The 12,410-nt window shown below is 44.5% G+C and overlaps 1 long non-coding RNA gene across 2 annotated transcripts; it reads right to left on the minus strand.

Annotated features, from left to right (window-relative positions):
* Nucleotides 1-2,243: 2,243 nt before the first annotated feature.
* Nucleotides 2,244-12,025, minus strand: LOC118940428. Of its 2 annotated transcripts, none has more exons than XR_005036983.1 (3): nt 11,338-12,025; nt 10,063-10,216; nt 2,244-2,627 (listed from the first exon to the last, which is right to left on the minus strand). It is a non-coding gene; the product is annotated as an uncharacterized LOC118940428 (long non-coding RNA). The 2 variants fall into 2 exon arrangements; XR_005036982.1 differs by lacking the exon at nt 11,338-12,025 and adding an exon at nt 10,299-10,846.
* Nucleotides 12,026-12,410: the final 385 nt, after the last annotated feature.

Raw genomic sequence — 12,410 nt, forward strand, 5'->3', positions numbered from 1 at the left:
GATGTGAAACGGCTAGCTAGTCAGCGGTGGGGCGCGCTAAATAGCGTTTCAATCGGTGACGTCACTTGCTCTGAGACCTTGAAGTAGTGGTTCCCCTTGCTCTGCAAAGGCCGTGGATTTTGTGGAGCGATGGGTAACGATGCTTCGTGGGTGACTGTTGTTGATGTGTGCAGAGGGTCCCTGGTTTGTGCCCGGGTATGGGCGATGGGACGGTCTAAAGTTATACTGTTACATTGATGCTGTTTACCCGGATCACTGGTTGCTGCGGAAAAGGAGGAGGTCAAAAGGGGGGTGAGTGTAACGGATGTGAAACGGCTAGCTAGTCATCGGTGGTGCGTGCTAAATAGCGTTTCAATCGGTGACTTCACTTGCTCTGAGACCTTGAAGTAGTGGTTCCCCTTGCTCTGCACCTCCAGTAAAAAAAAAACGTTCCGCCGTTTCTGACTGTAGCCTATAGCATTTTTTTCTATATTAGCGGGTCGTGTGTGTGAGCCTCAGATTTTCACTTGATCACATATAGTCCGGTGGTTGTGGATGGGTTATTAGCAATTGTGGGCAGCTGCAGGTGAACAAACAGCTGACCCATGTGTAACAGTATAACTTTAGACCGTCCCCTCGCACGAACCAGGGACCCTCTGCACACATCAACAAATGAACCCTTTCTCACCAGAATAATGTCATAAATACTGTAGATAGAATGAATGCTTTTATCCAGTTGACAGCAGTAAAGTTTATATATCATCTCTGCTTCTTTCAGGGCGCAAAGACGTTTAGGGATGGGGGGACAAAATGCAATAACCCAGGAAAGTTTTCTGTGTAAAATGTCAAATGACATCAGCTTGACCGGTTGTAAGGAAATAGAAAGCTTTGAAAATGACGCAACATGTTTCTTAAATGATTTCAGTTTGGCTTGGGTGCATATTTTGTGGTTGAAATACTATCAGCTTTTATAATGCTAATACAGATATCACCTATACAGATGGTAGGCCTGTCTGAGCATTTGCATTCTCTCAAGATGCTGAAGGAAATCTGATTTCTTCACTGTAGCCTAAATTTGGCGTATCATATTACTTAATTATGCAGGAGTTAATGTTAAAGCTATGTGAGACGTTATAGACCTTCATTCAATGTCCAGATTTCAGTTCCCATTTAACCCATCTGAACAGTTGGCTACAGTTCCCTTGAAGTGCCATAGGCCTTATTTGAAGTCCCATCTTGTGACTGTAGAATTTGTAGGCTACAGCACCTCACAATCGTCACACATAACATAGGCACTGCAGTCATCCTCATTAACCACTTTACCAAATCTTTCTCAAACATTAAGTTACTTTTCTGACCCTCCCTTCTCTTTATTTTCAACTCTCCATTTCACAGGTTTTTCAGTTATTGTCTTTGGGGATCAACCTGTTTAACCAAAAGCATTTGGCGATTGGCATGTAGGCTATTTGGCATGCCTACAGTTAGGCCCTAAAGATTAAGTTTACGCACTAATGTCAGAAAACCTAAAATAATGAAAGAAAAACCTCAATGTAGCCTTTATATAAAAATTGCACAATAACTTTAGAAACACTTCAAATAGGGGATGTGTTTCACATAGGCTTACCCTGGTGTGACGTTTTGATAACAATGGGTATTATGACTCATACTGTGGTACTCTATTACAGTTTAGGTGTTTTAATAATGCTGAAGATTCACAGTAATTGGCACAGAACAGCACATTCAATGTGCCCTTGAGCAAGGCACTTACCCTGATTTGCTCCAGGGGCGCTGTACATGGATGACCCTGTAAAACAACACATTTCATTGCACCTATCTGGTGTTGCCTACATTATGTGACAATGAAAACATCTTATTTACTTTAAAGGGTCTATCAGAGTACTGTATGGGTACACACAGCAGTGTTCTAGAATATTGTACTGTTGACATTCATACTTTTCGAATTCTCAGTGCAGCTCCAGCAAATTCTCCAACTGTCAACAAATTCAAATGTATAGAGGCCGCGTACTGGAGACTTGTTGGTTAGGAATTGTGGGGAGGTGCGTGTTTGGGCCATTCCCTTTGGATGTTGGTCTCAGAGCTGTGTAGCTATGTCACAATCAGTGGTGTGTTCTCATGGGTGCCAAGGGAAGCAAGGCTTCCACCAAGGATTGACCAAAAATATTTAATAAAATAACAGCCAATCACCGATGAGCTAAACTGAGCGATCTCAACTGTAAATAGTCCTGGCACACCAAAAAAAGTGTCATTGAATAAAACTTTATTGTCCATCCAGGAAGGCCATTTTTCTTTGGCATCACCTTCATTAAAACAATCACATACACATACATTCTCACATCATACACATTTAAACCAGTCAGTGCATCATGTTGCATACACAACAACAGAGGACATTAATACATTCACTCACAACAACCACTGTCCCAACTGCACTAGATACGTCCAGATACCAATATAATTTACTTTACTTTTTTAGTAGTCCAACAGCATAAGGAACAAATTAATGTTTGAACACATTCTTCTTGGCCATGGGCGTTCTGAAGCACTGGCCCGAAGAAAGCCTCTCGTGACTGAGGGTGTAGAGGGTGGGAGGGTTCGTCAACGACAGCCAGTGCCTTCTTTTTGGTTGCCTTGTGGAACAGAAGTCATAGGAAGCCAGTTTGGATTTAACTTCACATCACATCAAAAACAGATCGCCATTTACAGAAAAAATTTGAATTGTTGCATCTTGTTGTGCTTCGGTGGCTAGCTAAAATCATCACATTCCTAAATTAGCCATGGATGGAGATAGGGATTTGGCCAACGATTATAACGACTATTCTGATCCAACCATAAATTCATACATTGTGCCCCTGGCCTGAGAGGATGGAAGTTCAATATGCAGCTACTGTAGATGTAGTAGGCTAATGTTAACTAGCTGGACTGGCACATTGTTGCCTATGAAAATAAGTTAAGCTAGCGAGAAAGTATTTTCGCCAGGTAGCCTAGGACAACAAAAACTAAAAGCATGTACTGTATGACAGAGTCATAGACCGTTTTGGCAACATGAAAGTCATTGGCGTTTCTCTACAAGTAGGGTGAGTAGTTTTTTTTTCTACTTGCATGCACGCACACACTAATCACAACCATGGACAAGCCACATCATATTTAGCTTACGTTGATTGGACAACATTTTCCCCCTGTATCTTTTAGTTGTCACTGTATTACACTAAGCAATATGTGATTTGATTATTTTGAAATGTTTAAGTTGAAATGGTGCTGGAATAGTGGAGGCAGCTCCACTACAGTGAAATAAAACAATAAGAATTAGCCAAGACAGCAGTAGACAAGGCATATTGACATTAGAGAGAGGCATAAAGCAATCACAGTTGATGTGTTGATCAGGAGAGCTAAGACAACAATGGGTAAATGGCGATGAATGGGCAGAGCGGGTCAGTTAGGTACATACAGGACTTGAGTTCTAGGCTGGGGCCAACAGATAAACAAAATGAGGTACCCTGTTATTGAAACAGTCCAGGTGGCATCAGCTGTGTGGCCGAGTGATCATAGGGTCAAAAGAGCAGCAATAGGTGAGTTAGGGTGCCGTTCAGTAGTCACTACTACGCTAGGCGAGCAGGGGACACAGCATTCAGAATAGCTAGCGGGCCGGGGCTAGTAGATGGTTCTTCGGCGACATCGTAACAGAATAACCTGTTGAGACCACATCGGGCGATCATCTCGGCAGTCCAGTCATGATGGATCGGCAGGGCTCAGTGTCGACAAAGGGTCCAGGCCAATTGGCAAAGGTGGTATTGTAGCCCTATAATTAGTTGGTATATGGGCCTAGCTCGTCGCTAGTTCAAGGATAGCTGGTGCTTGCTTCAGGACAGAGGTGTTAGCTAACAGTAGCCACTTGTTTGCAGCTAGCTAGCTACGATGATCCGGTGTAATGATCCAGAGTGGCAGGAATCCGGTGATATGGTAGAGAGAAGCAGTCCGATATGCTCTGGGTTGATATCGCGCTGTGCAGACTGGCAGGTGTTGTCCGATCTAAGGCTGGCTGGTGATCGAGAAAAAGGTGAAGACTGCTAGCCGTGGCTAACAAAGACTAGTAGCTAGTTAGCTGACTAGCTCCTGATGGATGTTCCAGTTGTAATGAAATAATGGAATAAAAGTAGCAGATCCGTACCACATTGGGTGAGCTGGGTTGCAGGAAAGTACACTGCTCAAAAAAATAAAGGGAACACTTAAACAACACAATGTAACTCCAAGTCAATCACACTTCTGTGAAATCAAACTGTCCACTTAGGAAGCAACACTGATTGACAATACATTTCACATGCTGTTGTGCAAATGGAATAGACAACAGGTGGAAATTATAGGCAATTAGCAAGACACCCCCAATAAAGGAGCGGTTCTGCAGGTGGTAACCACAGACCACTTCTCAGTTCCTATGCTTCCTGGCTGATGTTTTGGTCACTTTTTAATGCTGGCGGTGCTTTCACTCTAGTGGTAGCATGAGACGGAGTCTACAACCCACACAAGTGGCTCAGGTAGTGCAGCTCATCCAGGATGGCACATCAATGCGAGCTGTGGCAAGAAGGTTTGCTGTGTCTGTCAGCGGAGTGTCCAGAGCATGGAGGCGCTACCAGGAGACAGGCCAGTACATCAGGAGACGTGGAGGAGGGTAACAACTCAGCAGCAGGACCGCTACCTCCGCCTTTGTGCAAGGAGGAGCAGGAGGAGCACTGCCAGAGTCCTGCAAAATGACCTCAGCAGGCCACAAATGTGCATGTGTCTGCTCAAACGGTCAGAAACAGACTCCATGAGGGTGGTATGAGGGCCCGACGTCCACAGGTGGGGGCTGTGCTTACAGCCCAACACCGTGCCGGATGTTTGGCTTTTGCCAGAGAACACCAAGACTGGCAAATTCGCCACTGGTGCCCTGTGCTCTTCACAGATGAAAGCAGGTTCACACTGAGCAAGTGACAGAGTCTGGAGACGCCGTGGAGAACGTTCTGCTGCCTGCAACATCCTCCAGCATGACCGGTTTGGCGGTGGGTCAGTCATGGTGTGGGGTGGCATTTCTTTGGGGGGCCGCACAGCCCTCCATGTGCTCGCCAGAGGTAGCCTGACTGCCATAAGGTACCGATATATTATGGTGCGGTTGGCCCTAGGTTCCTCCTGGGTTCCTCCTAATGCAAGACAATGCTAGACCTCATGTGGTTGGAGTGTGTCAGCAGTTCCTGCAAGAGGAAGGCATTGATGCTATGGACTGGCCCGCCCGTTCCCCAGACCTGAATCCAATTGAGCACACCTGGGACATGTCTCGCTCCATCCACCAACGCCACGTTGCACCACAGACTGTCCAGGAGTTGGCGGATGCTTTAGTCCAGGTCTGGGAGGAGATCCCTCAGGAGACCATCCGCCACCTCATCAGGAGCATTCCCAGGCGTTGTAGGGAGGTCATACATCCCAGTTAGGGGGAGTGATGAGCTCTACAGCAGAGTCTCACAACTCAATCGCTGGTTGAAAACTGTTTTCTGCCCCTCCCAAAAGATAGAATTTGTAGATAATTGGCCCTCTTTCTGGGACTCACCCACAAACAGGACCAAGCCTGACCTGCTGAGGAGTGACGGACTCCATCCTAGCTGGAGGGGTGCTCTCATTTTATCTACCAACATAGACAGGGCTCTAACTCCTCTAGCTCCACAATGAAATAGGGTGCAGGCCAGGTAGCAGGCTGTTAGCCAGCCTGCCAGCATAGTGGAGTCTGCCACTAGCACAGTCAGTGTAGTCAGCTCAGCTATCACCATTGAGACCGTGTCTGTGCCTCGACCTAGGTTGGGCAAAGCTAAACATGGCGGTGTTCGCCTTAGCAATCTCACTGGAATAAAGACCTCCTCCATTCCTGTCATTATTAAAAGAGATCATGATACCTCACATCTCAAAATAGGGCTACTTAATGTTAGATCTCTTACTTCAAAGGCAATTATAGTCAATGAACTAATCACTGATCATAATCTTGATGTGATTGGCCTGACTGAAACAGGTCTTAAGCCTGATGAATTTACTGTGTTAAATGAGGCCTCACCTCCTGGCTACACTAGTGACCATATCCCCCGTGCATCCCGCAAAGGCGGAGGTGTTGCTAACATTTACGATAGCAAATTTCAATTTACAAAAAAAAAAATGACGTTTTCGTCTTTTGAGCTTCTAGTCATGAAATCTATGCAGCCTACTCAATCACTTTTTATAGCTACTGTTTACAGGCCTCCTGGGCCATATACAGCGTTCCTCACTGAGTTCCCTGAATTCCTATCGGACCTTGTAGTCATAGCGGATAATATTCTAATCTTCGGTGACTTTAATATTCACATGGAAAAGTCCACAGACCCACTCCAAAAGGCTTTCGGAGCCATCATCGACTCAGTGGGTTTTGTCCAACATGTCTCTGGACCCACTCACTGTCACAGTCATACGCTGGACCTAGTTTTGTCCCATGGAATAAATGTTGTGGATCTTAATGTTTTTCCTCATAATCCTGGACTATCGGACCACCATTTTATTACGTTTGCAATTGCAACAAATAATCTGCTCAGACCCCAACCAAGGATCATCAAAAGTCGTGCTATAAATTCAGACAACACAAAGATTCCTTGATGTCCTTCCAGATTCCCTCTGTCTACCCAAGGACGCCAGAGGACAAAAATCAGTTAACCACCTAACTGAGGAACTCAACTTAACCTTGCGCAATACCCTAGATGCAGTTGCACCCCTAAAAACTAAAAACATTTCTCATAAGAAACTAGCTCCCTGGTACACAAAAAATACCCGAGCTCTGAAGCAAGCTTCCAGAAAATTGGAACGGAAATGGCGCCACACCAAACTGGAAGTCTTCCGACTAGCTTGGAAAGACAGTACTGTGCAGTACCGAAGAGCCCTTACTGCTGCTCGATCATCCTATTTTTCGAACTTAATTGAGGAAAATAAGAACAATCCGAAATTCCTTTTTGATACTGTCGCAAAGCTAACTAAAAAGCAGCATTCCCCAAGAGAGGATGACTTTCACTTTAGCAGTGATAAATTCATGAACTTCTTTGAGGAAAAGATTATGATTATTAGAAAGCAAATTACGGACTCCTCCTTAAATCTGCGTATTCCTTCAAAGCTCAGTTGTCCTGAGTCTGCACAACTCTGCCAGGACCTAGGATCAAGAGAGACGCTCAAGTGTTTTAGTACTATATCTCTTGACACAATGCTGAAAATAATCATGGCCTCTAAACCTTCAAGCTGCATACTGGACCCTATTCCAACTAAACTACTGAAAGAGCTGCTTCCTGTGCTTGGCCCTCCTATGTTGAACATAATAAACGGCTCTATCCACCGGATGTGTACCAAACTCACTAAAAGTGGCAGTAATAAAGCCTCTCTTGAAAAAGCCAAACCTTGACCCAGAAAATATAAAAAACTATCGGCCTATATCGAATCTTCCATTCCTCTCAAAAATTTTAGAAAAGGCTGTTGCGCAACAACTCACTGCCTTCCTGAAGACAAACAATGTATACGAAATGCTTCAGTCTGGTTTTAGACCCCATCATAGCACTGAGACGGCACTTGTGAAGGTGGTAAATTACATTTTAATGGCATCGGACCGAGGCTCTGCATCTGTCCTCGTGCTCCTAGACCTTAGTGCTGCTTTTGATACCATCGATCACCACATTCTTTTGGAGAGATTGGAAACCCAAATTGGTCTACACGGACAAGTTCTGGCCTGGTTTAGATCTTATCTGTCGGAAAGATATCAGTTTGTCTCTGTGAATGGTTTGTCCTCTGACAAATCAACTGTAAATTTCGGTGTTCCTCAAGGTTCCGTTTTAGGACCACTATTGTTTTCACTATATATTTTACCTCTTGGGGATGTTATTCGAAAACATAATGTTAACTTTCACTGCTATGCGGATGACACACAGCTGTACATTTCAATTAAACATGGTGAAGCCCCAAAATTGCCCTTGCTAGAAGAATGTGTTTCAGACATAAGGAAGTGGATGGCTGCAAACTTTCTACTTTTAAACTCGGACAAAACAGAGATGCTTGTTCTAGGTCCCAAGAAACAAAGAGATCTTCTGTTGAATCTGACAATTAATCTTAATGGTTGTACAGTCGTCTCAAATAAAACTGTGAAGGACCTCGGCGTTACTCTGGACCCTGATCTCTCTTTTGAAGAACATATCAAGACCATTTCAAGGACAGCTTTTTTCCATCTACGTAACATTGCAAAAATCAGAAACTTTCTGTCCAAAAATTATGCAGAAAAATTAATCCATGCTTTTGTCACTTCCAGGTTAGACTACTGCAATGCTCTACGTTCCGGCTACCCGGATAAAGCACTAAATAAACTTCAGTTAGTGCTAAATACGGCTGCTAGAATCCTGACTAGAACCAAAAAAATTGATCATATTACTCCAGTGCTAGCCTCTCTACACTGGCTTCCTGTCAAAGCAAGGGCTGATTTCAAGGTTTTACTGCTAACCTACAAAGCATTACATGGGCTTGCTCCTACCTATCTCTCTGATTTGGTCCTGCCGTACATACCTACACGTACGCTACGGTCACAAGATGCAGGCCTCCTAATTGTCCCTAGAATTTTTAAGCAAACAGCTTAAAAATGGCGTCCCTGGAGGGGGTGCGTCACCTGAGTGGGTTGAGTCACTGATGTGGTCATCCTGTCTGGGTTGGCGCTCCCCCCCCCCCCCCCCCTTGGGTTGTGCCGTGGCGGAGGTCTTTGTGGGCTATACTCAGCCTTGTCTCAGGATGGTAAGTTGGTGGTTGAAGACATCCCTCTAGTGGTGTGGGGGCTGTGCTTTGGCAAAGTGGGTGGGGTTATATCCTTCCTGTTTGGCCCTGTCCGGGGGTGTCCTCGGAGTGGGCCACAGTGTCTCCTGACCCCTCCTGTCTCAGCCTCCAGTATTTATGCTGCAGTAGTTTATGTGTCGGGGGGCTAGGGTCAGTTTGTTATATCTGGAGTACTTCTCCTGTCCTATTCGGTGTCCTGTGTGAATCTAAGTGTGCGTTCTCTAATTCTCTCCTTCTCTCTTTCTCTCTCTCGGAGGACCTGAGCCCTAGGACCATGCCCCAGGACTACCTGACATGATGACTCCTTGCTGTCCCCAGTCCACCTGGCTGTGCTGCTGCTCCAGTTTCAACTGACCTGAGCCCTAGGACCATGCCCCAGGAATACCTGACATGATGACTCCTTGCTGTCCCCAGTCCACCTGACTGTGCTGCTGCTCCAGTTTCAACTGTTCTGCCTGTGATTATTATTATTCAACCATGCTGGTCATTTATGAACATTTGAACATCTTGACCATGTTTTGTTATAATCTCCACCTGGCACAGCCAGAAGAGGACTGGCCACCCCACATAGCCTGGTTCCTCTCTAGGTTTCTTCCTAGGTTTTGGCCTTTCTAGGGAGTTTTTCCTAGCCACCGTGCTTCTACACCTGCATTGCTTGCTGTTTGGGGTTTTAGGCTGGGTTTCTGTACAGCACTTTGAGATATCAGCTGATGTACGAAGGGCTATATAAATAAATTTGATTTGATTTGATACAGGCACGTGGAGGCCACACACACTACTGAGCCTCATTTTGACTTGTTTTAAGGACATTACATCAAAGTTGGATCAGCCTGTAGTGTGGTTTTCCACTTTAATTTTGAGTGTGACTCCAAATCCAGACCTCCATGGGTTGATAAATTTGATTTCCATTGATCATTTTTGTGATTTTGTTGTCAGCACATTCAACTATGTAAAGAAAAAAGTATTTAATAATAATATTTCATTCATTCAGATCTAGGATGTGTTATTTTAGTGTTCCCTTAATCTTTTTGAGCAGTGTATATGTAATTGATCCACAATTCATAGGTAAGGCTGTACAGTGAGATAACTATGCCCCCAATGCAATTCTACACAACCAACAGTGTCAGGGGGTAAAGCCACATTCCTTAGCTGTGCCACATTATGTAGCACAGCACACTCCCTCACAATGTCCCAGACCTTTTCAGGCTTGTATAAAAAGGTTTCCACCTGAGGAATCGAGGCAGCACCATCTGCCCTTCAGAAGCCCGCTCCACAACAGCGCGTACGTGGCAATGGCGTACGTTGTAGTTCCTCTCCTCTGCGCTCTGTGGGTTGGCGAAAAGGGTGAGCAGCCACCACTTGAGGGGATATCCACTGTCGCCTGCAGGGTTAGTGAATGGGTTAGGCACTGCAGTAGAGAAAAATTGCAATTGATTTAGAATTTCTACATTAATCATCTGTACCTAGAAGCCAGCCAACACGCACAGCTACGGCCTCAAGTCTGCACCCAACACTGCTGTTGCTCCATATGAATGAGTCATGGGTTGACCCAGGCCACCGAGCCACTATATTAGTCAGTACCATGTCCAGATCACATATGATTTGGACATTAGTGAAATGGTAATGTTTCCGATTATTGAAAGCAAATTCATTCTCACTCGGTGCCCGTATAGCAACATGAGTGCAGTCAATAGCACCAATTACATTTGGGAAACCCGACATTGCTGCAAATTGCACTTTTTTATTTGCCTGTTCACCCACCGTGTAAGGAAACTTTATGTAGAGGTGCATCAATTAAATTATACCTCCTAACACGTCTGGCATAAAGGTTGTCTGAGAGATTCCTGACCTGTCAGCCAATTCCCTTTGAAAAGTGCCTGTTACGTTCCCCAGTTTCTGTGTTGTGGGTTTGTGTAAATGTATGTGTGTATTTCAGGAAATGGCTTCCTGAATCCCCCAAGCAGCTGATTGGTCGGCCCCATTGAAGTTTGAAGCTCTGATCCCGCCCTCTCGTTAGGGGATACAGCTGTCGGCAATTACAAACTCCTTCTGTTAGGAGAGAGAGCTTCTTTGATGTCCTGTGTTGGTTGTTGCGCAGAGACAGTTTGTAAAGTATTTTGTAGCCGGTCATGCTGAGGTATGTGTATGCCAGAAGGACTGTGTTAGTGATTATAGAACTTCTGTTTAATTTGTAACCAGAGATGAAGGGGAAGGCACCTTGGGAGTGCTTAGGCAAGAGGCCTGTGGGCACACATATACCCATAGTATGTACTCTGTCTATGCACACTAGGTAAGACCTGGGCGGACCCCCCCCCCCCCTGTATTTTTGTTAGCGTGCCAGGTGGTAATGTAGTGGGTAGGCAGGTAAGAGAGGGAACTCTAACTTTGGTTCCATCCAGCCCCTTTTCCCCAAATGACCATGTGAATGAAATAAATTCCCTGTAAATGGTAATATTCTCTGCCTCTGTCATCGTTACCCACACCTACTGTACAGTCGCATACCTCTTTCACTCCACAGGGAGTTTAGTGTAGCAGGACGTTGCATTCCCTCTAAGAGGTGTATGTAACAGTGCCTGTTGACAGAGATCGGAGGGTTGTCGGGATTTGAAGTGGGACAGGCACGGCTTGATTTCTGAGGTTGTTTCTCTGTAAAGCTGGTCCCACTACAGCACAGAGATCCAAGCGAACAGCTCTTGGTAATTGGAACCGGCTCATAAGCAGCACATCATCTGCCAGTAAATCTTGCTTGTCTCTGAAAATTCGCTCTCTCCGAATTCTTCCATTCGCCAAAGCAGCCATTGTACGTCATTACGTATTTTTGTAATTGCATGCCTTTTTATACCCACCCATTTGCTTGTCAAAGCTACCCAGTTGCGTAACACCTTCAGGTGTGGTAATTAACCTGATTGTAACTGACCATGACAGGGTCATTATCACACTGACATTCTGCGCAAAGAACATGTGATAACAATATATGAAACTGCACTCGTATCTGCCAGACTGAGGCATTGAAAACTTTAAATGTCATTTGTCCTACTGTTCACATTAAATTTCATAACATGCAAGTATTGTTTAATTACAGAACCAAATAAATATGATTCCTAATTAAACTGTACAACATATTTGAGGGGTTCTTTTGCAAGAACAGATTTGTATTTATTATCCTAAATTATTTTTTTGTGTGCACTCCAAGGAACTCTTCATATATAATATGTGAGAGGTAATATTTCAATGTATTTTACACAATGGTATCAATTTAAAATAGTTTCTCGAGTTTCATCCTTCTGCCATCGGAGTTGCAGTTTCTCAGTTGTCCAGTTTACCGTGCATATGTATGGGTGACAGTGTCCGTGGAGGGCCGAACATTCTCCCATCAAGTTTGTTTTTTTATGAATCCCAAAATTTGTTTAGAAAGTGGCGTACACTGCCTTTTGTGCCTACGCAACATTTATAAATGAGGTCCCTGAGCTTGGGGATATCTTAACACTTCTAATTTTCATTTTTCACTTGCTTTTTTAAATGTAATTTTTTTGTACATGTGTTTTTTTTCCGCCTGTCTAGTGTGTGTTTACTAT

Source organism: Oncorhynchus mykiss, chromosome 2, assembly GCF_013265735.2.
Source record: "Oncorhynchus mykiss isolate Arlee chromosome 2, USDA_OmykA_1.1, whole genome shotgun sequence".
Taxonomy (NCBI): Eukaryota; Metazoa; Chordata; class Actinopteri; order Salmoniformes; family Salmonidae; genus Oncorhynchus; species Oncorhynchus mykiss.